The sequence below is a fragment of the Aphis gossypii genome, chromosome X, assembly GCF_020184175.1.
Source record: "Aphis gossypii isolate Hap1 chromosome X, ASM2018417v2, whole genome shotgun sequence".
NCBI classification, from domain to species: Eukaryota; Metazoa; Arthropoda; class Insecta; order Hemiptera; family Aphididae; genus Aphis; species Aphis gossypii.
In genome coordinates, this window is record NC_065533.1 from 47296166 (window position 1) to 47322906 (window position 26741).

A 26741-nucleotide genomic window follows, 5' to 3' on the forward strand; every position below is an offset into this window, starting at 1 on the left:
TTTATATCTGTAGATAAATGCCAAGTATCTACCCAGTGTGCAAAACCAAGTGGTTTACAATAATTAAAATGTTGATAATCGCAAGCGGTAGACATGTGTGGGAAGTTAGATACGGCGAATAGAACAATGCGTCCGTAGTATGTCTGTAGGTACACGGAATTTCAAGAGATTGGGCTGAAATTTTTTTAGCGACTGATAATAATTACGTGTTATGTAGCTAATGCAGTTATCGTGGTTATTAGTCGCTTAAAAAATAAAGCGTTGAGTAGAAAAATAATGTTGATATAATTCACCACTGTTGTACGGATTAATTACGAACAATAGTAACACTATTAACACGGGCTGCGGTATAATGACTACTCATTAAAATACGTGTTTGTACTGTACCGCTATACAAACGGCTATTCAAACATTTCAAACATCAGTTAATTATACGCGTTAATACGATGTAATATTAATTTCAATTCGTCAGTCATCGCAGCAAACTAGTGCTGTGGCGACGATTTCTTAAAATCACATACATATAGATATAACCGAAATCTATTATACCATATTATATTTAATATAAGCCGGAATAATTAAGCTCAATAAAAGCTCACGAGTAATCATCACTAATTGATTGCAGGCACTAACTAACGATAGAAAGAAAAAATTCAAAATCTTATTCCTTCTTAAATATTTGAGATGGCGTAAAATTGGAGTAGGCGTGTTTATAATTGGTGAAAAAATTAAATTTTTATAGGTTTTACATAAAACCAGAATATAATAGTTTATGATTAATATATAATTCGCTAAATGTTTATTGATAAAAGTCTCAACAAATATGAAATAAATTATAAGTAGACGAAAAGTAACAAAGAAAATCGGAGATGGTGTAGTGAATATAGGTTAGTGACATAAATAGATTAAAATTGGATATAAAAGTTTTGAAAATTACATTGTGTATAAAAAATAATGATATACGTATAATGGTAAAAAGTTTTTAGTTATCCCTACGATTAATATGTCTCGTATTACAATAAAATAATTAAAATTGTTAGATTTTAATAATATTGTATTAATATATGAGTATAATATTGTTAGGTAGCAAACGCTAATACTAATTATTTAGTTATTAAAATTGTCTCTATTCACAGTGTGTCTGTACATTTTTTATAGTTATTATTATTATACACCATTATTTTAATACCCAACTATTTTTTTTTATTTTTTGAACTTTTGGACTTCCTACGAACTAGATCAAATTGCTACCAGAAACCATTCTCAATGATGAAGATTGAATCATTTTTCTGCTATAAAGAGTGTTTTCATACACGAACATTTTTTAACACATATTATTATTAAACGTGATATGAGATATATAATATATATATTAATACTAACAGATCCGCTTAGAATTTAAAATTTATTAATAATTTTTTTACTAAAAATAAGTATAAACAACCACTTGATAGTTGATATGACTTTGGGTTGAGCGCGAAAATTGGGATATTTGACCCCGAAGATATGGACTCTCCCCCTTAACTCGGACTTGTACATATATAATATAATTTATATTTTCGGTGAAATATTGTTTAAAGAAAATGAAATATTTTTCTTTTTCTTTATTGTTATTTTTTTTTTTTAAATTAATGAACAAAACACTTTTACGTTCTACACACGTTCGGCGCTTAGACGTACCCACACACAGGCGATTTCACACATCTGACGACGGGGATTTGTTACTACATTTCTCAATTAATACGCCCCCCCCACAGGTACCTCTATACACATTAAGTCCCTTTTCGGTCACTATTTTTATCACGGCCATAAATAAAGATCATACTACACGGCAGTGGTATAATAAGAACAAAAACGACAACACCGAAGCTTCGTAGCTGACAGTGTGGTCGCACAACGTTTTTTTTCGCTCCAAGGGACGAATTGAAGATTAGGTCAGATATTTTATAGATGTTTCGGCCAGGTGGGCAGAGGAAAAAAGTAACAACTTATTCTTACTGAAATGAAGATTTCTTTCGGGAACTGTTAAATGAAAATGCTTTTTTTTCGTATCGTCATCGCTTGGATTTTTTTCATTATCCATTTAATTTAGCTTTGGACTGTTTTATTAAAACGTCCAAATAATAAATTAAAAAATAAATCACTTGCACGGTAAAACTACAATAAATTGTTATTGAATACGTTGATATTATCTAAACCAAAAACATTAAACGATGAAATATAGTTGTTACTGTGACGAATGAATATTATATATTATAATATAACTGGCAAGTGGTTTTCAAAAAATCCGAGAATTTAGTTGTATATTAATATTCTATCTAGTTTATAAAAATTATAACAAATGTGTTATTTATGTTTATCTTTTAAACAATCGTGCTAAAGTGGAGTAATTGTGATCCTTACAGCAGATAAAGATGTGTAATGTGTGTAATGTTTTTGTATTTTTATTGAAGTATTCTATTGGTGATTGGTTCTTTGGTTAAGGGTTGCGCTACGTGACAAAACAGCGTTTGATTTTGAATTCAGATTAAGGATTAAACAGCTTTGAAAATTTGAAAGTGAGAGTATTTTACACGTCTCATAATCGGAATTCCAGACCGTGGGGTTACGAAAATATTTTAAATATTCTAGTTGAAGTGTGTGTTTTGATGATTTTTACACACATAAAAATTCTTTTTAACCATCGATAGATTATTATTTATCATTCAGATGTCTAATAATATCAAGCTGCATACGGTTTTCAATTAAATAAAGATGATAATAAAACCATGGTTGTAAAAAAAAAAATCGTCAGGTATCGAGTTTTAATGTTTGTTTTACCTTTTGAGTGAAAGAATCAAGCTATATTATTTAAGTTTTATTAATTGTACTAAAAACATATTAAAAGCTATTTTAAAATATTTATTAAATCATTAGTGTTGTTGATTCTTAATGACAATTTACTAAGCAAATAAAATTATAATTCTCAACAAAAATTGTTGCGTGTAAATAAAATAATAATTAAATGATTTAGTGATTAATGATTATACAACTAAACGATAGAAGTAGGAAGAGGTTAACATGTCAATATTATTAACATAACTTCTACTTTTACAGTCTAAACTCTAAATAATAAATAATTAGTATATATAATTAATTAACCATTAGTTTATAATTTGAGAAATATGTATGTACAAATTATTGTAAAATTTTTCAAGAAGTTATATTTTCTATTTGGAAACCATATAAATATTATAGATTAATAACAACTTCTATTTGAATATAGCAGATTAAAACAATGTTTAAAAAACATAAAATAATGATGTTCCAATTTTTTATGTAGAGCAATAACATAATTATAATTTAAATTTAAATCTCCAAAAAAGTACCTCGGTGTAATAAATTATAAGCATAGTTACAATAATGTATGTAAGTTGAAAAATACATTGTAAAAAAATGATTCAAAGGAACCTCAATTTACGTATTAATATTTTAAATGTATAGGTAGATTTAGTTGAGTGTAAATCATTTGAATAATATGTTATTAATGAAATATAAAATATGTATCTATAATAATTTTTAGGTATATTATTCTATATTTATTGTTCAACCGACGTATATTATTACCTAGACCACGATGATATGACGTATATTATAAATTAATTATTCATTACATTAATAGTATTTAATACATATCATTGTTTTTTTTTATTGATTTTTAACCTACTTTTTAGTAACAATAATGTACGTTTGGTTAAGATTAAAGTAAAAACAAAAACTACCTAATTGTAAAAATTATTGGATTAAAAAAATTGCTTAATAAACAACCTGCAATTAGTATTTTCCTTTCAATATCTAGATAATAGCGATTATATTTATTTTTGTCGTCAGTTTCAGTATTTATTGTTATAGTTTTTTTTACATATTGACTGTAGTGACTTTTAGTTTATTTATTTGGACATTGGCGTTTATACGAATGATTATATATAATGGTATAATTTATATCATCGAGCATGGTGCTTTAGGTACATTAATAAAAGTCGTGCAGTGTCCAATACATTTATAAATATTTTAGTTTGAAATATCTAAAGAATATGGTTAATAAAATAGTAGGTTATAGTATTTATTTTTTAAAATAATATTCCACCGTTTGTAATACTTCAAACTAAATACACATAAAATATAATGACAGTTTTATTATGATAAAAATAAAAATTAATGATTTAATATAACAATTTTTAAAATTTACTGTATGAATATGCACCACAAAAAAAGTGTTATGTGTAGTTGCTTAAAAATTTCAAAAAAATTTATTTATAAAAAATATGATGAGTGTTAGTTAAACGTTATGTAGACATTTATATAAATATAAATTAAATAGATAGCTTTAAAAAGACAATAATATTATATTAAGAATTATTGGTACTATTAGAAAATACCATATACATTATTACAACTTAAATAAATTAGTGAAAAAAAATGTTTGAAATAGTATCTAAAGTATCTAAAGTGGGAGTGCATCCCCTTGTAATATGCCCTGATCTGAAGTCACGTTTCTAGATTTATTGTGAATCTATTTTTTTAATTTTTGCTAGACACCTAATGACAATACTATTGATGTTATGTTGTAAGTTATTAATTTTTATATTCAACGATTGGTATACACAGTTTGCAGTTCTACATTTAGTAGCGTTAAATTTATCCTACACACTATTGAATTTCATAATACTTAGAGATATTTTAGTTTATTTTTATCTTAAAAAAATACCTTTTGAATGTAATAACTTTGATTTGGAAATATTAAAATAGCTTGTAGCTACCTAACCTTACGGGAGGTGTATAATCGATTGGTCACAGAAGTTGTTTAAATAAATTGGTCATGGTAAAATTTGTCATAAGTTATATATTGTATGTATCGTTGTAAATGAAAAAGTTATTATTAGTGTATGACGGAACTACCTTAAGTCTAAGTCTATAAATTTTGTTTTTATTTTTAAATTACGTATTACAAACGGAAAACAAAACAGTTTTTATTAACTTTTTAATTTTGCAACGGTCACAGACGCAGGCAGTTAAGTTTTCGTACATGTCAGTCGAAAACCAGTTTGCCATAAGCTCGTAAAATTCTAACAATACATGGGCTTGAATTTTATTTTAAACATTGTGCCATTCTATAATAATAATAATAAAAGAATAAATAATTATATTCATTAGAGTTAAAGTTACGAGAGTAATATAATATAAAAGTTTTAATTGATATTGCTTAAGATTTAATAGTTTTCCTTAGTTCCCCTATTATTTCTGTCAGTCTTACACAGGTTTTAGACACGAATGTATGTGAAGCTAGCTCTCCGATAAAGACCCGTATAATGTGTCCAGTCCATATGACATTTTGGGCAAACAACTGAAGAAGTCCCGCGGTATTTGACTAATAATGCGATAAATATTTATATTTTATTTTATTTATTTATGTTTATATTTTCAGTTTTTAGACTGGAAGTTGATAAAATCCAAACAGTAAAATATTCAATAGAAACTAAATATTACGGAAAAATAAAAATATCCAAAACACCTTTCTATCAAAAATTTTCTACTCTCTCGTGTGTCGATTATCATTATGCGGTTTCTCCTATTCGAGCTGATCAACATAATATTTATTGTATAATTTTTTTAAAAATACTTTTATAAAATTTATCGATTCCAGCACAGATGTGGCCTGTACAGTTGCGATCAATAATTTTTTGTTAGCATTTGCGGTCACTCATTTTTTTTTATACCTATGAACTAGTTTTACAATATTGACATTATATAAAAATAATTTCAAACAATATTTTTAATAATAGTACAATAAAATAAAACTTTTCCTCACATGCTTAGAACTGACAATAAATATCATTTAATGTTTAAAAAATTAAACAATATATGCGTTGTATTAAAAATTGTTATGATATAATTGTTAATTTGTAGATATTTCGTCTCAATTTTTTGCACGAAAGAAAGAATATTTAGATACATTTTTTTAGTATTCGTTTTCTAACCTCCTCATATGATTTTCATGTTTTGTCAATTCTGTTGTTGAGTTCCGTGTAACATTTTTAATGTGTTTTTTTCTAAATTTAAAATAATGTCGATTAAACAATAAGTTTCCAGACTCAGGTTCTAATTTAAAACACGGAGTTGAAAAAGTTGGTCGAGATTTATTAATTTGTTTGTTCAATCACTAGTTCAATCTTATCATTATTATTAATTTTATCTCATTATTAACAAAGATATCATTAACGTAAAATCAGATCACTGGTATAAAAAAATAAGGGACTGTAAGTGCCACACAAAGATATATTTACCACATCTGTGGCCTAAATCAAATTTAATAATTATTGTACGCATTTTATAGATTGTAAATAAAATATTTATTCAAATAATATAAAATAATTTTTTTTTTTTTTTATGCTTTTATACTATATTATTATAATACGTATAAATTATTTTTAAATTATCATATTATTAGTTTTTTATTGGAAAAAAACGAACTCCATAACGATTAATAGTAAAATTATGTAGTTACCTACCTACATAATTATACATAATAATATATTTATTAGTTTATTTAGTTTTTACTAGGAGTTGAGCATCGGCAAATTATCTGCTATTCAAGTAATTTCAGTTGCATCTAAATTTTATTTTAATTATGCAATGAATATGGTGACAAATTTGATTTGGCGTGTTTGGTGTATTCGGTGGTAATCAAATATTATATTGTATTACTAACACATTCATAGAATTTTCGTTTAAAGTAATTTTTCAAGATCAATTAAATTTATTTTTTGTTTTTACACGAAGTAACCTCGTCAGAGTTTAAACTCGGGATTCATCGACGTATTTAACCCATCGAGTATAATATACGATTTGTGAGTTGCATACTAATACAATTAACTGGGAAATTTAATTAATATATTGTGTATGCATACGTCATATTGTACTAAGTTAAATTTCACTAGTCTGGAAAGTACAATAATAATTATTATTTTAAGCAGTTTGCATTGATTGGATTCTCGGAAATGTTTCCACAATAATATTATTTTCCAATCACATTTTCGAGGACATGTATAAATATACTTTATTAAATTCAAATAATAAATCGTGAACGACAGAGCACGTGTCTATCATGTAATATTGATACGCAGGAGTTTGGTTTCGCAGTCAACCGTGAAGCGTGAGAAAAATAAACAAGTAACAGCCTACATACAATACTACAACAATTATGTGTAATAAAACATAATCAAACAAATATATTGAATCCCGATACTAATCGACACGATTTAATCGCAATATTTCAGGGGTAAAGTGCGTGGCGTTACGACTTAACTCTGCACACCAATGCAATAATATAATGTCTCATCCTTCCTTCGGTTACAACAATACGGTAATTATTCCACGGTCAACAAAGGACACCGAAAGTAAATACGATTGCTAATCTGTTAATATTATTGTTATCGATTATCGTGATGTGTTTATTTAAGTAGTGTTTTTATAGTCATTAGTTGCATAACATGATAGTGTAGTAGGTTCGTGCATTAATATTATCGATCACTATTTATTTGTTTTTCGGAAATGTATTTGGCGCAAAAACGAATTGACTGTTGTCGTACATCGACGCCTTAAATTATTTGCGTGCCAGCTCGTTAAAATGAATATTATATAAAACGTAGGGCAATAGCCTAAGACGATTTCAGACAAAACGTTAAGTGTCAGCGGTAAATAATAATATAATATGATTATATATTATATTATAGATGTTATATTTTATGTGCTCAATAGGGACGAAATTACTCAATTTTATTGGTGAATTAATTTAAGCTATTGAACGTATAGCTATAAACGTTTCAACATTGTTTACAGTGCGAGTCTTATAGTAGCAAAATTCACAAATGCATTTGTACCAATGACGCATTTTATATTGTTTATAAGAGATACTTTTAATTTGATAAAATATTTTGAATAATTTATTAAAACATCGTTTTCAGTCAGTCAAAATCATCATATTATTATCTACCTATAAAATTCAATGCCATAATTATTTTTAAAATTATATAGAGTAACTACGTCAAAAATAAAAATGAGCATAGTACATTTTTTAAGTTTTTTTTAATAGTAGGTATTAAATTTTCAATGTAGTTATTTATCACGCAGATAGGGGCAGTAAAATTCGATACGTCGAAGTTTAAATTATGTGAACTATTTATTTATCGTTTGCTGCAGTTTAACCTGCTATTTTCTATCATACAGCTTAAGTGGTTTTCGGTTTATATATTTTTTGCATTCTTTTTAAAGTACACTGTGTGTATTAGAAGAATTACTCAAGTATAATATAGAATTTGAATAAATGAAACTTGCATACAACTTTAATAAGAAAAATAGGAATAAAACGTGACTTGTGAGGAAAAAAATGACAGAAAACGAGTATCGTTCATACTTAGGGGAATAAATGGAAGATACGCACGGGAAACGAATCTTAAAAAAGAATAAAATTTTTTTAAATAAAGATGTATGGTTATGCCAAACGAATATTTCCCACAGCAGTAATAATATTATGTTTCAGTGGGCGTTTTTATACACATTTATAATGTATAATAATAACTGTTCTATAACGTATAATTTAAACAAATAAAAAAACTATTTACTGTATTACGAAATAACAATAAAGTGTAAAATAATCATTAAAATAATATCATTATGTTCACATAATGGTTTGATTATATTTAAAATCAATTCAAAACAATAAATATTATTTACGAAACATAAGAATAAATTGATACACTTTCTATGTTAAACAATAAACTTGACCTCTATCATAGGTATCCGCTATACAACAAGACTCTTAAGAAATAATTAAAATTAAATTATATAAATCTAAACGTAGATATTCCTTTAATTTTTAATGAATAAATACTTAATTAATATAATTATCATAAATAAAATATTTTGAACAACTCATAGGTATGTTTATTCTATTTGAGATTTAAAAGCCCTTGCAATTTATCGGGTATATCATTTTTATTTTCATAGGAAACGGTTCTAATCGAAATTTTGACTGAGAATTGTAATTTTAGCATTAGTTTTTGAGCTGGGCGATTAATAATACCAATGCTTTGTTTTTCATTATTGTGTCATCAGATATCACATTTTGGAACAGGAAAAATATTAATATTCAGAGTGATTTCTGATACAAAATTTAATCTTATTTATTTTTTTGTTATTTTAGTTGGTTTTTAGCTATTTTTTGACATTTGTAATTCATGAAACTTTTGTGTCAACATACATTCTAGACTAATTCCAAAATTTTTAAAGGTATTAATCGATACTTTTGATTTTTTTAGATTATAATGTGTCGATTATTTTTTGTATAATTAATATATAATATTGTGTTCACTTAGTTAATTTATGCCATTAAAAAATTTAACATATTATAGTTAGGTATCGTAGAATAAATCTATGTAATGCATCGACTTATGCACTTTATTTTTAAGTTCTTAAACTATTGATGATCATGATGAATTTTGTTGTTAATCACCACACAAATGAAGATTAATAGTTATGTAATAGTTGCGGAACATAATATTATTTATCAATCAATTAAACGTTCCAACGTAGTTGTAATCGAAATTAAAAATCATCCAGGATCGATAAATGTATCTATAACATCTACCAAACTTTTACTATCTTGATCAATGGAAAATGTTTGGAAAAGTTTCTGGATATTAAATCTTCTTGCTCAAACGTGTCATATTAGGTTTAATTCCAAATATTATAGAATTTAGGTATACAATAATAAAAATGGGTTTTTTTTGTAAATTGTAGAATGAGGATAATCTTTACGAGTAATTTTAGTTTTTTTTTTTATGTAATCTTAATGTATTATGGTCAAAGTCTTTGAGTATTTTCTAGTTTCTAAATACATAATAGGTAATATATTCTAAATGCATTGTATTTGTAATTCTTTTTATTCTTTTTATTTACGCAAAAAAAAATATTTATTTACTCTTAAATTACATCACATAATAGCAGACTAAACCATATTATTTAAATATAAGTAGAGCAGTAGTATAAGACGTTAGTAGTTAATGATAGTGTTAATTGTACACACGTAATATACTAAACATAATATTATTATGCCATAATTGCTATTTTAATTAATAATTTATTGTTATTAGTACTTTTAAATTAAGGTACCTTCTGAATACCTACGTATTTTATAATGTTATTGTAAGCGAATAACGTTAGCGATAAATAAAAATTTGATATTATTCACCGAAGTTATCTTTATTGCTTATGATTATCGTAATTCATAATAATGTTGACTTTCAATATTTTTATATATTGTTAGTTTACTAACAATTGATTAGAAAATAACCAATAAAAAAAGTTGTTGATACAAAATAGTCCAAATTTCTTTCTTTTAGAAATTGTTGTGTGAGATCTTGTATAAAAAATATCATCGATATTTTATCAAATCTAAAGTGTTATAAACTTACATATATATATATATATTTTATAAATAGTTAGTAAGTATTCATTTTGATCGAATAAAAACTATAAATAATAATTAAATATGTTTAGTGACTAATATTTATACTATATTAAAGACCTTTGTTTGTTCAATTAAAAAAAAAAATAATGGTCCCCTCTAACCAAGTCAGTTGATACGACCCTAAAAGTTCACAATTGTCAATAAAATACTTAAATACACGCTATAGGTTTGGATTATACAAAAATACTAATTGTTTCAATTGTAGTATAAACAATTTTTTTCAAGTAAAGTAAATCATTTTTTTCTATATTTATGATCAAATAATACAATATTTATTATTTTACACAATTAAAAAATTAAATATTTAAAAATGAATTTACTTATGTATTTTCCGAGTAAGTAGGTATAATAGTATGATTTGTGTCGGTGTAATTTAAAACATACTTTATAAAATTATATTATAATATTATAAAATTATAGCAATAAAGTTAAATCTTTGAAAAATGTCATAGTAATACTTAACTTAACATGACTTTGATTTGTAAATTAAAAAGCTTTATAGTTAGTGATGGGAAGCAAACATAGATCTTTCACCAAACCAAACAATAGATTGCTATCAAATACCGTAGGAAAAAGACAGATTGAATTTATAGATGAGAACAACCGATGTAGTAATAGGTTAAACAATGCGATTAAATTAAAAATATTAACGTGCGCTTATTAGTAATGCAATTTTAGACTTTTTTCGCCTTTTTTTTTTAGAAAACAATCAAGTTTTGTGATTTATTATTAATACGATTTATCAATTGAAAACTTTTCGTGATTTTAATTTGTACAAACGTCATCATTCTGCTATGTAAAATTTGAAATTTCTATTTTTATTATTATTTGCACTTGATAATATCAATGGTGTACCTACCCCAGAATAGCCGACAGTATAAAGGATTACATTTTGAACCTAAATTAACATTTAATGTTCATATTCTTTACATGAAAGATAAAGCCTTAAAGCTGCTTGGATTTATATATAGAAACTGTGTCGACTTCAATGATAAAAATACTTTCATTTCAATTCATTGTTCTTTAGTACACTCAATTTTAGAATATGGTTCCATTATCTGGTCACTATATAATATTGGATTAATAACTACTCTTGAAAAAGTTCAAATAAGTTCTTACTTCTTACGCTTTTTGGTTTTCAAGTGTAGTATACCCAGAACTTCTCATACATCTTACCATCATATACTTACTTAAATCTTGAATCCCTAAAACGGTGCAGAATAAGGCTTGGTTTATATCTTATTTATAAATTAATAAATGGCTCTATTGACTGTTCTATAACTTCTTAAGTCATCTATCGTTCAAAGTTTTTTCAACTCACACCCGATCAACAAACCTATTTTATTTCAAATCTCATGCTACTAATTATGATTCAAACACATCACTCTTAAGAATCGTGCACATTGTAAATAATTATAACATCGGTCCATTTTGTTCTACTTTCTATTCACTCATTTAAAAATTATGTTTTAGCTAATCTATTTGTACATATTAACTGATATAGATATAATATTATTTATATTTTGTTTTTTATTATTAAACTAAGTATTGTCATCGTTTAAAAATATTTTCGAAGGCTATGTATTAAATATATTCATGTAATTGCATCCAAATCCGTATAATATTTTAATAAATAAATACTTAAATAATATAATATAATGTTTTTTAAATGTTCTCTAGGTCAATATTGTTGGACTACAGAAAAAATGTATTTGAAAAGTAAAATAAAAATTACAAACTATTGACTTGATGTCAGATTTAAAACACATTTTCGTTTTATTTTTGGAGAACCATTGAAGGTGAACTTAAAAAATAGGCAACCCCCTCCCCCCTGTATGACGGACGAGACAGAAAATTCCTTTTAGAATCTAGGTTTTTTGGTAACAGTATTGTGACAAATAGTTTCTATCCGTCTCTTATGTTCCGAACGGAGAAAAAAATGTCCCTTTTAGTAAATTATTGTATTAAAGATACTCACAAAACAATCTGCAATGTATTACTACCTAAACATTTAATATGAGTATACAAATTGGTCAATTGAATTATTTATTCGAATTCTATGATTAATTTGAGACTGTTTAATATAAACTTGTTCGTATATTTAAAATTTTAATAATAACAAAATAATTTATTAAGTACGTGTGGATATATAATATATCTAGTTAAAATTTGATAATCAAAAGTTTGATAAGTATTTAAAAATTATTTTGTTTAATATTAAAACTTAAACTATAACTAATCCTTTATTATCAAACGTTATAACTTATTAAGTAATATAAATATATATATTGGGTAAATTAATTGTGGTAGATATTAGTAACTTAACTCAATGTTCAACGTACAACACAATATACGGACAATTATTACTAAAATTAATTTTGATTAATATATATATATTTTTTAAGAATGTCATTTACAGAACAGCGTGGAAATAAAGTTGTATTTTATAAATCTATTTTTTTATGTAGGTATCCATGTTTGTTCACTTTTATAATTCAGTATACATTTCACGATTGTTGTTGATTTCAAGGTGTGTAACTACACTTTATTCATCCACGCGCAACAATAATTGTTAAACTTTCGTTTTGTATTTTACGAAAAGTTAATGAATTCAGTTCTACATCGTCTAAACTCAGAAAGATACACTGCAGGAGGCACGCGCGACTTTCTTCTAATTTTAAGATTTTCTCTAGCGAAATATATATCAACGTGGCAAAACTTGCTGATATAAATATAAACTATGGTACCTACGTACAATATATTATCGTTATGAATTATGATACAATAACGTCTCTGCTCTGCCCTACGACCGAAATAAAAACCGTGCAACTTAAATTAAATTTGTGTATTTATTAAATATGTTTAGTAATATCTTATCTCAAACCATCTGATTATATCTTGGATGAGATATTTAAAATTATTGTGGGTTTGTACATTTTAGAACCGTTTGAGATTTTTTCCTAAGTATTTACTATTTCATCGTGTTTTTTTTTACAACAGGATTGTTGTGGTTTACAGAAAACATAAAGAGTATTTTATTATGACACTATACGGTTTTCGTGTATAATTACAATTCGGAATTTATATGTTTCATCATAAATTAGACAATCAGTTATACAATAGTTTATTTTAAGTTGAGTATATTCGTCAATATTTTATAACTGAATAAAAAGGATTTGTGCACTAACGGAGTTAATTATTTAGGCGATGATGAATTATTTAGTATGTTACAGTCTTAATCTGCTCCATTAAAAAAGTAAGCTCTTATACGTAGATAAAATTAAGATTATTTAATATACGTGATGATACTTACAACAAAATATAATATTTCGAATAAATGAAAAAAAAATAGAATGATAGCAAGTATAATAAGTATCTATTTACTTAAATACTTATAAATATCAATTAGTATCTAACAAAAAAGATCCTTTGGGCCTTATAAGTTAATAATAATAATATCTTATAAATATATTTAGAATAGTATACTTAAAAACTAGAAATATGTTTATTGGTATGTTTATGCTACCTATAAATAAATGATCGGATCGATTTTATTTGTTATTTAGTTTTAACGAGTTTGCATGAAATACGATTTCAATGTATAGGCGTTTCAAATTGTTATTTATGTGAGAAATATATTTTAGTTCAATTGTTCGGTTTAAATATGTTGATTTATAATTTATTGAATTATTCTGTGATTAATATTTTTTTATGAACTAAGTACACACAATACAATAATTAATTTATTTTCACTCAACTAAGTTATAATTAATAGTTTGATCTGAATGGTTATTAACAATATTTTGATTTAAAGATTATGTTTGTTAAATCGAACATTAAATAAAATTTATTAGTAAAGTGATTAATTATAATATACTTACGGTTGTTTGCTCATTATATTGTATTATTGTGTATGTGTGTGTAATACACGATTTCGATATGTGTATATCATATAATATTTTGTTGTGTACAGAGATCATTTGGGCTTTAGACTTAAAGTTTATGACCGTTATTACCAATCGTTATTCATTTCCACGTTTAATATTAAACAAAAACGTTTTTGGTCAATTTTTTTTCACTCGTCGCCCTACCTTCAATATTCCTCCAGCTAGATTGATACGGTATTATTATCCAATATAAAATCCATTTATATTCCCAAGAAATAAAAACGCCACTGCATACATTATACATAATATGTCACACACACACAATAAGTGTTTTTGTTAAATTCATCTAGTTCATATAATTTTATTATTTAAAAAATTATAATGTAGGTTAGGTACACCAATTATTAATTTATTATATTATTTACATGACCTGGTTATCTACATAATATTGTAGTAATTGAAGGTCCGGTTATATACGATGTAACGGAATAGCATTATAAAATATTATGTTATCACTTTTCACTAAGGTAATTGAAAAACTTATAATTCCGGTGGCACATTGTAAACAACATACGATTTTAATAAACTATTATACTCGTTCGGAAACCGATAACGTTTAAATAATTGTACTCATATGCTTGTTTTTAGTAAAATTTAACGAAATATAAAAAAAAATAATAATAATAACGTACAAATATCTACTAAAATGTTAAAAACTATATAGGTATAGAATCTTTTGGCTGTCGTAATATATGTTTTCATTTCATTACATTTTTTTTTATTGTGATTTAATCGAGAAAAAATGTATCCTTATATTAAAACCAAAATATCATTGTGTAACTATTGATTAATTTTTTTTTTATATAATCGATAATAATTAATAATATTGTACATTTATTCTATCTTATGAATTTATGATTTGAATGGTTGACTATAAAATATTATTTTTTGGATATTAGTAGTTCATTTTATTAAGTAAACATTAGTACACTTTAGTTAAAAATTTAAATTGGTTTTATTTAGATTACTATATATTATAGTGGCTTTATTATAATATCTGAGTAGTAGACTTATAAATTGTGTTTTTAATTTTTTTTGTGAGCTTCAGTTATAGACAATTATAATGTATTAATAGCTAAATCTTTTATTAGTATATAAAAGTAGAATTTCAAAAAAGAAAAAAAATCGATTATTTAGAATCTATTAGTGTTTTTAAGTTCACACTATTAAATTATAGTTGAACAGCGTGTTTGTTTTGTGCAGAGCAAATTTTAAAGAATGGATAATATTTTATGTTTGAATTACTGACTGTATACTCCGATTCATCGTTATCAATCAAAATTAATCAATCTGACCTAATTTTGTCCAAAAACTCCTTATGAACAGCGTATGTATCATTGCGACGAACCTTATGTGGTATGCAAAACCATCGTAGATTGAATGTAATTATATACAGTTTCGGATATACTTTTGTTGATAATATTTTACTATTTCTACTCGTTGTGCGCAACACTTTAAGCATATTATCTTATTTATTATGATTTTATTGGCTATTTTTTCGTACGACGTCGATACCTAACCTAACCTGTCGCTAACGAATTATGTCGTGCGCGCATTACAGGTCCGATTAAGGGAGCTATTTTTTTTTATGATTTGGGATGTTATAGTATAACTGCAGGAATAAGCATGTATAATTTTTGAAAGGTGATGAATAAATTTCCACGTAAACCTACTTGTATAACTTTCGCAGTAGTGTAATTGTTTTTGTTATTATTTATCCAATTATTATTGCACCTATATATATTATTATTATTTTTTTTTTTTAATATTATTTATATCTTCGAAATAGTATAGATTCGTTCGTAATACATGTTTCTCGGTTGTCATCTTATATTAAAATATATGGACATTATTAGGTATGTCGATGTCTGAAATTACGTGTTTTTAAATTTAAAAAATGTTCTTGCAGAATTTTCTAATATTTATTAGTTATTGAAAATGTGATTATTTGTTAGAAATTTAAAAATGGCATTAATTTTATTCGTACAATAAAAATTAAATAAGTATTTTTTTTTTTTTTTTAATGTCTCGATTTAAGTTTGAAGACAGTTCCTAAATTGTACAATAAAACTTTATAACGATGACGTTTGATAAAGTTTTCTTGTTATGTGATAAAAAATATTTAAAAAAAGTTGAAAGAGAGAATTATTAAAGAACGCGTGTATGTATATGTATATAGTTTATACATATTATATATGGGTAATATGAATTGATGAACAGTTACCTTAATTTAACTTTATGAAAGTGGTTAAAAAATGTAACGTTATATTTGTTCTTTTCTTGTTTCGAGAGATATTATGCTCATGAATTATTGTAGTATAGTTATGAAAATATTACAAGAATCAAGTGTTCCGTAGAAAATTCCATTTTTTTCGTAAAACAATACCTATACAATACCTACCTAATACATAATTTCCAAAAATTTATATTGTAAATATGTATTTTATATTATACTTGGTCACCTGGATTATATGAGTATTGAATATAATATAAAAAATTGATGTATGATGTACTTTAGATTTTACGTTTCTTCTCTAAAACGAAATAAGGACTTGGTTATCACCCCTAACATAAGCTATTAATTTTTAGTAACGTAGTACTAATAAATATAATTGTTATATTATAGTTATTCAATAATAATTTTTAATTTTTAAGATTTAAAGACAGTTAGTTGTTGACTATTATTGACTTATTGTAGACCATAATACATTATATTAAATGAACAAATGAAATTTTAATTCCAAAAACCAGACATAATATTATATCCACAAATGTGTATTAAGTTTATAATATAATATATTATGATGTATAATGTATTCATAATTATTATTGGAATCATAAGAATTGTAGTGTGTTATAAGTATGGGATTGTGATGAAGAAAAATTATATATTGTGTAAATTATAATATTTGTATTTCTAATTTCTTTATATCACGTGATATATAACACAATATCGTTATTGAACCATTAATTAATTGTATAAATTTAAAAAAAAAAATGATAAAATTGATATTGTTGTTTTTATTATTGCCAAACAAATACATTTATAGAAGTTTCGACATTTTATTTTCATAAGCATATAGTAGATACCTAAACCTATTTTGTAATATTTCACATCTGCATTTTCTTTATTCTCAGATTAAAATTAAATTATGAACTAGATAAACTTAATTAAAGTACTTACGTCCTAACTGTTGTTATTTCAATATTCTTTTATTCTGATGTAATACTTTTATACAACATGAATTAATAATTTGATGCAAAAAAGGGCTGAAATTATTCGAAACTGGATTAAAACAATATATAATTACTTGAAAACTAAAAGTTAAGTAATCTGTGTAAGCTATATTCATAGGAATAACTGAAATTATTAATTTATTTTATTAAAACTTTCTTAAATAATGTTAAAAGAAATGTGATAAAATTGCTTTTTTAATAACTTATTTAAATATATTACTTTATAGAACAATGTGAATATTGCAAACATTGTATGTGCTAATCATTTTTCTTTGATTATTTCACAATATGAAATTTACAGTCATTTAGATATAATAATAATTTATTTAAATTAATAATTAAATACTTAAGAGGACGCAACATCCGCATATGTTGTCTCCGTCTTACGCGCGTACAACATAGACAAAACGCGTTTACACAGTCTGAATAGAACTCGCTCAATTTTAGTTCTAGAGTAAATATACCTATTATAAAATTGAACTGTGATAATATTTCTGAGGGTAAGATGCTGTGGTTATTTTTTCCAAAATAACTTTCATCATATCGTTTAGAAATGGCGAAAATGTCAACATTTTTAAATGACCTTTGACTTTTAAAGATTTAAACTTTTTTTTAAAAAAAACGCAACGCATTGCCTTCAGAAATATTGCTACAATTCAATTTTATAATAGGTATATTTACTCTAAAATCAAAATTGAGCGAATTATACTGAAACTGTGTAAACGCGTTTTGTCTATGTCGTACGGGTGTAAGACGGAGACAACAACATGCGGGTACGACGTCCTCTTGATTTCAGCACTAAAATTTGTAAAATTGTATTCATATGTTATAAATATTATTTTAGATGAGTTTAAATAAGGATTTTAAGTAATTATAATTATTTATGTCTATATTTGGGTTTTGTAAATCATAATAATATAGTACTATCAGACTTCTTTAGTAAGTTGTATCTATTAACAATTCAAACAAAATATCTAAGACGTTTTTTAAAATAATTAAGGTAACCTGTAAAATTCTTATTGACGAAATCAGTAAAGATGTAGTACAAATTACTAATAATACCAACATCATACTTAGATTGATCGCCGTAACCTATATCTTTATATTATTGATGGCAATGATAACTTCAAATTAAAAAAAAAAAAAAAACGAATTTGAATATGAAGTTCGGATTATAAAAGTCATTTTAATATTTGTCTATGAAGAGTACATGTTTTTTATATTTTTGCAATGACTTAGTTTATTGACTCTTCAGTGAATACGATTTTTATTGTAATTACTCAGAAATTTGCAATGAAAACATAATTGAGTAGATATGACGAGTATGTGTTAAGTTTTACAAATGTAATATAATAAATCTTTGTACATTTTTATTCTGACCAAAAAAATTATAGGTAATAAAATTATGACGCATATTACGATATATTTAAGAAATTATATTAATCGTTTAAATATAGTTTTGATCAAACTGAAAAACTGATTTATTGCTGTATTTTTTTTTTTTTTAATTTTATAGTTTTATCAATAAAAGAAATGAGTACGTTGACGTATAACATTCACGTATTGCATACGTATATACATGTAAGACAGTATAGTAATAAAAAATGAATAAAAATAATATACAATTATAAAGTAACCTTTAGTTATAATTAATAAATATCTTACAGTATTAACTAAGACGTATTAGTGTATTGTTTCAATAACTCGTTGAGTAACTTTGGAGTTTGGAATTACAAATAGAAAAGTACGACAATATTTACATCATTTTAACCGGATTCACGTCAAAAAGATTATTTTGCTTATGGAAAATAGTTTATATTTTATTTTTAAAACTGAATCATCGTATTGAAAAAAACAATTCGTAGAAGAGGCAACTTACAACCACGTTATGTGCTATTAAAAAAAAAAATAGTTGGATTCGGCAACTTTCAAGCTAGACTATTTTCTGTGAACTGTTGATAAATTGATTGTGATATTAGAATTTCAAAATGTATACATGTTATAAGTGGTATACTAAATATTTTATATTATATCTGAAAAATATAAAATAAATAGACATCATACAGTCAATTTTAATAATAATTATAATTGTTGCCCAAATTACGTGGCTTGTAATTTTACTCAGAATCTATAATGATAATTAATATTGGTAATTCATTTTTTTTTTGTCAACCTTTGACATCAGTTATAAATTACTATTTTTTTTTTGAGTTATCTTTTTACAATTTTTTAACATAATTTATAGTTTAAGTATACAATATTGTATAATATTTGAAATAAATAATTCGAATTAAATAACGTAACGATTTATTATATTTTCAAGTCATATATATTACAAGTATAATATGTGATATGTACCTACAACATATTTAAACTGTATACTCTTATTATATCACTAGACATTTTAATAAACTATAGATGTTATAGATGTTTTTATAATAATTAATTTACTAAAATCTGTGTTATATAGTTTCCGAACTTAATTCATTAATAGGTAGGTACATTGCTAACTTGCTAACACTGTTAATAAAAAGTTATTGATAATACATAGAAAAGTGAAAATTATTATTATTAGGTACTTACCTACTGATTATTATTGTCATTTTTCAAAATTATTAAATATTAATTTTAATGCGTGATTTTATGATTTTTTTTTTTTTAATAGCCAATAGGTAAATACGTAAGCTTTAAATTTTGATGATGTATTGGCTTTACAGTAATGTGTGTTTTTTCTTAACTTAAGAAACAATAAAAAACTGAAATGTTAAACATTGGAATATTGGCTGTAGCTATAGTTGACACATATGACAACACTTTTCAAAATAATTGAAATATCATTAAAATACATTGCAATAAAACGAGAATATTTACAAGATAACTGTTTTTGACAAAATCGTTTTATTTTTGTAATTAAAAATGAATAACCATTGACCATTTATACTCGTAAGTATCTACTCTTAAAATAATTTTCAACTATTTATATCACGGACCTTTTCACATCATTACATGATAATTACATAACGTGCATTGGCTTATATATAAATTAATAAAATATTAATAAATTACAAGTGTAGGTAATAACATATTAATACAATATTTTCCAAATTAATAATACAATGTTTTTAGCAAAAATTAGGTTAACCTTTTACATTTGTAAAATGATTACCTAGAACAAATAGTATTATGAATAAATTATAAAATATCATTAGAATAAGGTCTTGCATACTCTTAGAACCGGCTCAGAACGGTTTTTTGGATACAATGATTTAATTATTGTACTAAATTAAGTATAGCCATTACAGTGACCAACATAATTGTACCTAAATTATATTATACAGTATATCGACTTTTCTTCTTTTTTCTTCATAAACTAATATAGGTAGTGTGCATGACACTAATAAAAATGTGGATATAGATTATAAAGTGTCAGTTAATTTAACAAATATGCTTGAAAGATATACGAATTGCGATTAAAAATATAAAATTTATTTTTTCCTGTTTGCAAGCGAATGAAAATACGTTGAAATTAAGGGCTACTTATGAAACTATATACTATACAGTTACGTAAATAAAGTAATAAACTATTATATTTTATATGTAACATTTTTAGACGTCTTAATGCTTATAACTTTACCGTTTATTCCGCTTCAGATGAGGTACAACGTTAAGAGAGATGCTACACTGACAGTTACCGTCTCTCTATATACAAGTAAAGAAAAAAAAATAATTATTTCTTAAATCCATTACAGTAGATTTTAGGACACAACTAGAGCAAATTATGTTGTATATGTTGTATGTTATTATGTGTATTAAAGCGAAAAAGAGTTTACACTTAGAATGTGTTCAAGTTTATGTTTAAATTTCAAAGAAAAGAAATTTAACTAAAAAAAAAAGTTTATCGTGTTCACTTTGATATAAAAAAAAAAAACCCCATGCCTTATCATCTTTCCTATACATATTTTAATTTGACTGATTATTAACGCTTTTCTTTCATTTTGAACATTCAATGTGTTTTCAAGGTGGGCTAGAGGGTGTATCTAATAATGTGCGTTAGTGTGTGTGTGTAAGCTCTCATTTAATGAGGGTAGAAAGACCGACTGAAATCATAAGCACCGATAGTGTTGACTTAACGTTTTTTTTACCTCACAGCAGACTATTGTTTTTCATTAAGGATAAATGCAAAAAAAAAATGAACAATAATACACTGTAATATAATTTATAATTTATTCACAGGTGAATAAACACAAGAGTAGGTTCTATGTTAAAAAGCAAGAGTCTACCGTCTCCGCTTGTACCGTATTATTCATATGTGGATGCGGCGAACGTACCTAGACGTGTACAATTGTTTCGAAATTATACTGAAATAATAACATTTGCATCTTATAATAATTACTTTGAATATTCGATGAATAATTATTAGTCGTAAAATTAAATTTTCACAAATTTAATTATATTATTGTGTTTTGATGACTGTGTGTGCGGACGTATGTTTTATTATTTAGTTGAACACCTCATTAAACAAACAACACTGTAGAGGAAATAATAACGATAAAATGTCAAAAAAAAAAAAAAAAATCACTATCACAATATTACATACTTCAAAAACAGTAGATCACTGTCATGAATAAAGCATCAGATCGGTTTTAATGTTTAACTATTTTTTATTTTTTTTAATACAGATTGTGTGCGTGTAGTTTTTGGCTGTTAAAACATTTTAGATTTTTTCTATATTTTAAATAAAGGTTTTTAGAGAATAAAAGAACTCAAAAATGTATGTCATTGTTGTGCTCGGTTGTAAGTAGATTTACTAAGTTGTAAAAAAAAAGGAGTTTGTAAAGGTGAACTCTCGCGATTTTAACAACAAAAACAAAAAGTCAACCATTAAAAATTTAAAAAATAATTGGACATTTATTTTCAGTATATCAAGTATTATAATATATCAGTAATATTTTCATGCGTGGTTTTTAAAACTATTTCCATGGTGTTAATCAGGTTACAACATACTAATTAATAATAATAATTAGTATACTCAGTTGAATTGCAATCTATTTAAAACCACTCAATATTAAAAATGTTTTATGACCGAGACTGGTGTGAAAACCAACACAATTTATATCGTAAAATTGACAAATACCAGTGTTGACATATTTTGACATTGACATTTCTATTTTTACTCGTGACAAGTAAAAATTATATTGTTTCATAATTAAAAAATGCCAGTTTATTCTATTTTTTTTTTTCAATATCTCATACGGTTTATTGTATTAACACTATACTTAACTCTATTCGATATATTCGGTTTTAGTACGCGACAATAATGGCTTTTATATTATATTATGTTATTAGCTATTAGAGTTCACTGGTGTGGCGTGGATGAATATCCGACTAAAAAAAAATGTACCTAATGCATTTTAATCATATTACATTATTATGACGTGACGTTCAAAATATCTTTTACGTTTACCACCGTCATAATAATATTACAATAACGACGGGTACAATGGGCATAATATAATTTTGCTCTCGTACGGCGCTAATTCGGGGTAATAATAAATTTACAGTACCTATTTATAAATGGAAAAGTTCACAAATCAATCACTTATCAATCATCGTCCAGATTTAGTGGCTAAAGTCTAGCTAGGCTATAGGCATCATATGCGTAATTAAATAAGCATGCAGTTGCGAAAATAATAATAATATTTACATTACAACAGTGATTAACGGTCATGTGATTTATGTTTGTATTGCTAATATAGGTAATCGAGCAGTCAGATCGTGAAATATCGTCTTGTTTTTAATGTATTTTAATCGACATAGGTAATAATTAAATACCGAATGACGGATAACATTAACGACCCAAAATCGTGTGCGCACAACCTGCAGTGTAATCTACCAAATCGTTAAGTGCGTGTTCGTAAATAATATTGATTAGGAAATACATTTTAAATGGAAATCCTCTAAACGACTTACAAAATGTAATGCATAGCACGATTGCATCCTAGAGATGTTTAAATTGATTATAGGGTAGGATAATTGATTGTTATTATGTAAAAATCATATTTATAAATTAGCTAACTATACTCTTATTATTACTTCGTCGTCTGTTGAAAACAATATTATATTAATACAATATCGATTATATTTCATATTATGATCTTTATAATATGTTGGTAATAATATTTAATAACAGTTAATATAGTTTTAATAACATGATTAACGTTCACATTAAAATAATATTGTCGGTTACTATAGGTCGTCACCGTGGAAATTGAAAATTCCTCCGTTGTGCCATACTACGGTTAGTTTTCATAATATTAAATATTATATTTTGAGATCGATTGTTTAATAATGATGAAAAAAACTTTTTTTCTTTTTGAACGTAGCAGGAAATTTCAACATTGTGAAAGGAGTTTTTCTCAAGTTTTAGTTTTTTTTTTCATGTTCAGTTTGATTAGTATAATTTTCTTGTATATGGTGTACAAATATGTTACTGCATATTTATCATGAAAATATAAGGTATTAACATAAGGTTTTAATATCGTAAGAAGCAACTATAAAACAACAATTTAATAAACAACAACGAACGGAGAACGCATTGCGTAAAACGTATTGTTTAGTGACGGAACTCGCCGTTGAGTGGAAAATCTCTTAATATCTCAAACAATACTGAATATAATTGTGCTTGAAAATGTGTATTTTGTGATAGTACATTTATACGAATCCTTATAACTATAATATATCACCGAGTATAAAGTATCATCATGTATTGGAAATAATGAAATTATGTTCAAGTGTTGGAAAATTTTGGTTTCTAGACTCAATACATTCAGTTTAAAATTATATACAATAATATTTTATTAAAATTTATAACAATATAATAAACCTTATATTTATTCCTAATTTTTTACTTGGTTACTATAATATTATCGATATCGTATTTTGACTGGCGTAAAAAATGATCGTCTATAAACCCTCGACCGCCGATTTTAAATACATTTATGTTTATTGAAAAATCAAAATCAAGTTTTATTTATTTTTCACTCATAGACTGGAACTTTTGGTTTTCGCCTTTATCATATAATATGTTTCAATATTATTCGTATATAAAGTTATTTCATTATGTCCTAAGATAAAAATCTTTTTGAGGGGATTAAATGCGCATAGTATAATAATGTGTAGTGGTAAAATATTAAACATTACTTTATGGTGTTGAAAAGAATCCAGAAAATAACCGGAAAATGATATTATTCCTACAAAAACAAATTTTTATTATCCTCTGCTCAAGATTTTCTTAATCTCTCAAGTCTCGCTGATCGCAGATATGCCACAAATCTGGGATTTCTATCCTATTTCTTAACTGGTAAAATCAAAACTTTCAATGTACATTTTTTTCTCGAGAACCGCTTTACCCGCTCACATGATTCATTTCGTATCGCGCTAGTTTTTGAGAAAAGTAGTTTGATAATTCTACAGTTAACCGGCTTAACTATACGCACTACAATGATTTATTTTTATAATTCTATAACTTGTACATACTAATTTGCTTACTTATATATATATTGTACCAATCACTCTGTGTATTGTAAATTCATTGTTATTTGGCCTAGCCCCCAAACTATGAATAATAGTTTAAAAAAAAAAAATAACATAATTTGCAATATTTTATTTTGTATAACAGTGGTTTCCAATTGTCATTAAGTCACGGCTAAAGATATAACTTAAATTGGACCGACAGTTATAGTCATTTAGAGTCAGGAAAACTATATAATTAATAAATACAAATAAAAAGAACCATTCGTATATTTATAAAGTATAAACATAGATATATACAAATCTTTTTGATTTAAAACTCTCAAGATAACACAATATCAACGTAGTAAGTTATAATCTAGCGATCGCGATATACTAAATAATAACTTAAGTGTTTCCTTTGGGTATATAAACATTTCTCAATTATTTTTCTAGAAAATGCAGTGTTCAAAATTATGATCACGAGAAAGACTTTATTTTAAAACTTTTTTTATTTAAAGAAAGAACATGTCATCCATCTCAAGGGAGATTTCCATAGTGGAAAATGATCAAATAGTCCAGTCGTAAATATATTACGTTTTTGAAATATTTACAAAGTATGTAACATTTTTAATTGGTATATTATTTTTGTACACCATTGATTGTCTTTTTCATAACGTCAAAATAAAATAAAAACGAAAAATTCTTAAATAATTGAAAAACAAATTCTACGAATAATAACAAAAATTCTATGTTGAAAAAATAATGGCTTTAACAATATAAACTCGGAAAATCTAAACTTATCTGTGATAAATAAAAATTAGGATTAATAATTGTTGATTGAGGTTAATTTTTCGTCAAAATATTTGCAGTTTAATTTGCGTTGACAATAATAATTAATGTTTGAAGAAACATGTGTAGTAAAAAAAATCAAAAAAGTTTATAGTCGGCAGTTGCGATTTTTGTAGACAATATAAACTTATTATATTATTTCCCACCAAATTGAATTTGGTGATTAATAAATATTACCAATTTAAAAAAAAAAAATAATAAACAAAATCAAACATTCAACCCAAAAAACAAAACAAGTTCCAATATCATAGAATACACGTTAAATACAAAATATATATTAAAATGTAAACATTGTTATAATACGATTAGTGGCTATTTCATTTTGGAGTTCGTAATTCATAAAATTAAAAATAATAAGTACTTGATAAGAATATAGTGTACGAAAATATATCAACCAAACTCAACCGAGTAAAATATAATCGTACATTAGGCGTGACATTGGTAGTAGAATATTTGATTTTATTCAAACATTTGTTAGGTAACATAATTAATAAACTTTTGTTTCAAATTACATCATATTTGTATATGGTAATTTATCTTTGAAGTTGTTGGAATAATATTTTTAAATTACAGGTTATAAAAGCTAATATAATCTCTTATTATTATAAGTGTTGAATATATTAATATAT

General features: G+C 25.1%; 1 long non-coding RNA gene across 3 annotated transcripts; it reads left to right on the forward strand.

Annotated features, from left to right (window-relative positions):
* Nucleotides 1-6595: 6595 nt before the first annotated feature.
* On the forward strand, nucleotides 6596-25621 carry LOC126552124 (uncharacterized). 3 transcript variants are annotated; one of them, XR_007605967.1, is made up of 5 exons: nucleotides 6596-6719; nucleotides 6820-6937; nucleotides 7014-7244; nucleotides 7317-7436; nucleotides 25430-25621. It is a non-coding gene; the product is annotated as an uncharacterized LOC126552124 (long non-coding RNA). The 3 variants fall into 3 exon arrangements; XR_007605966.1 differs by having other exon boundaries at nucleotides 7014-7209; XR_007605968.1 differs by having other exon boundaries at nucleotides 6820-6887; nucleotides 7014-7209.
* The last annotated feature ends 1120 nt before the right edge of the window (nucleotides 25622-26741 follow it).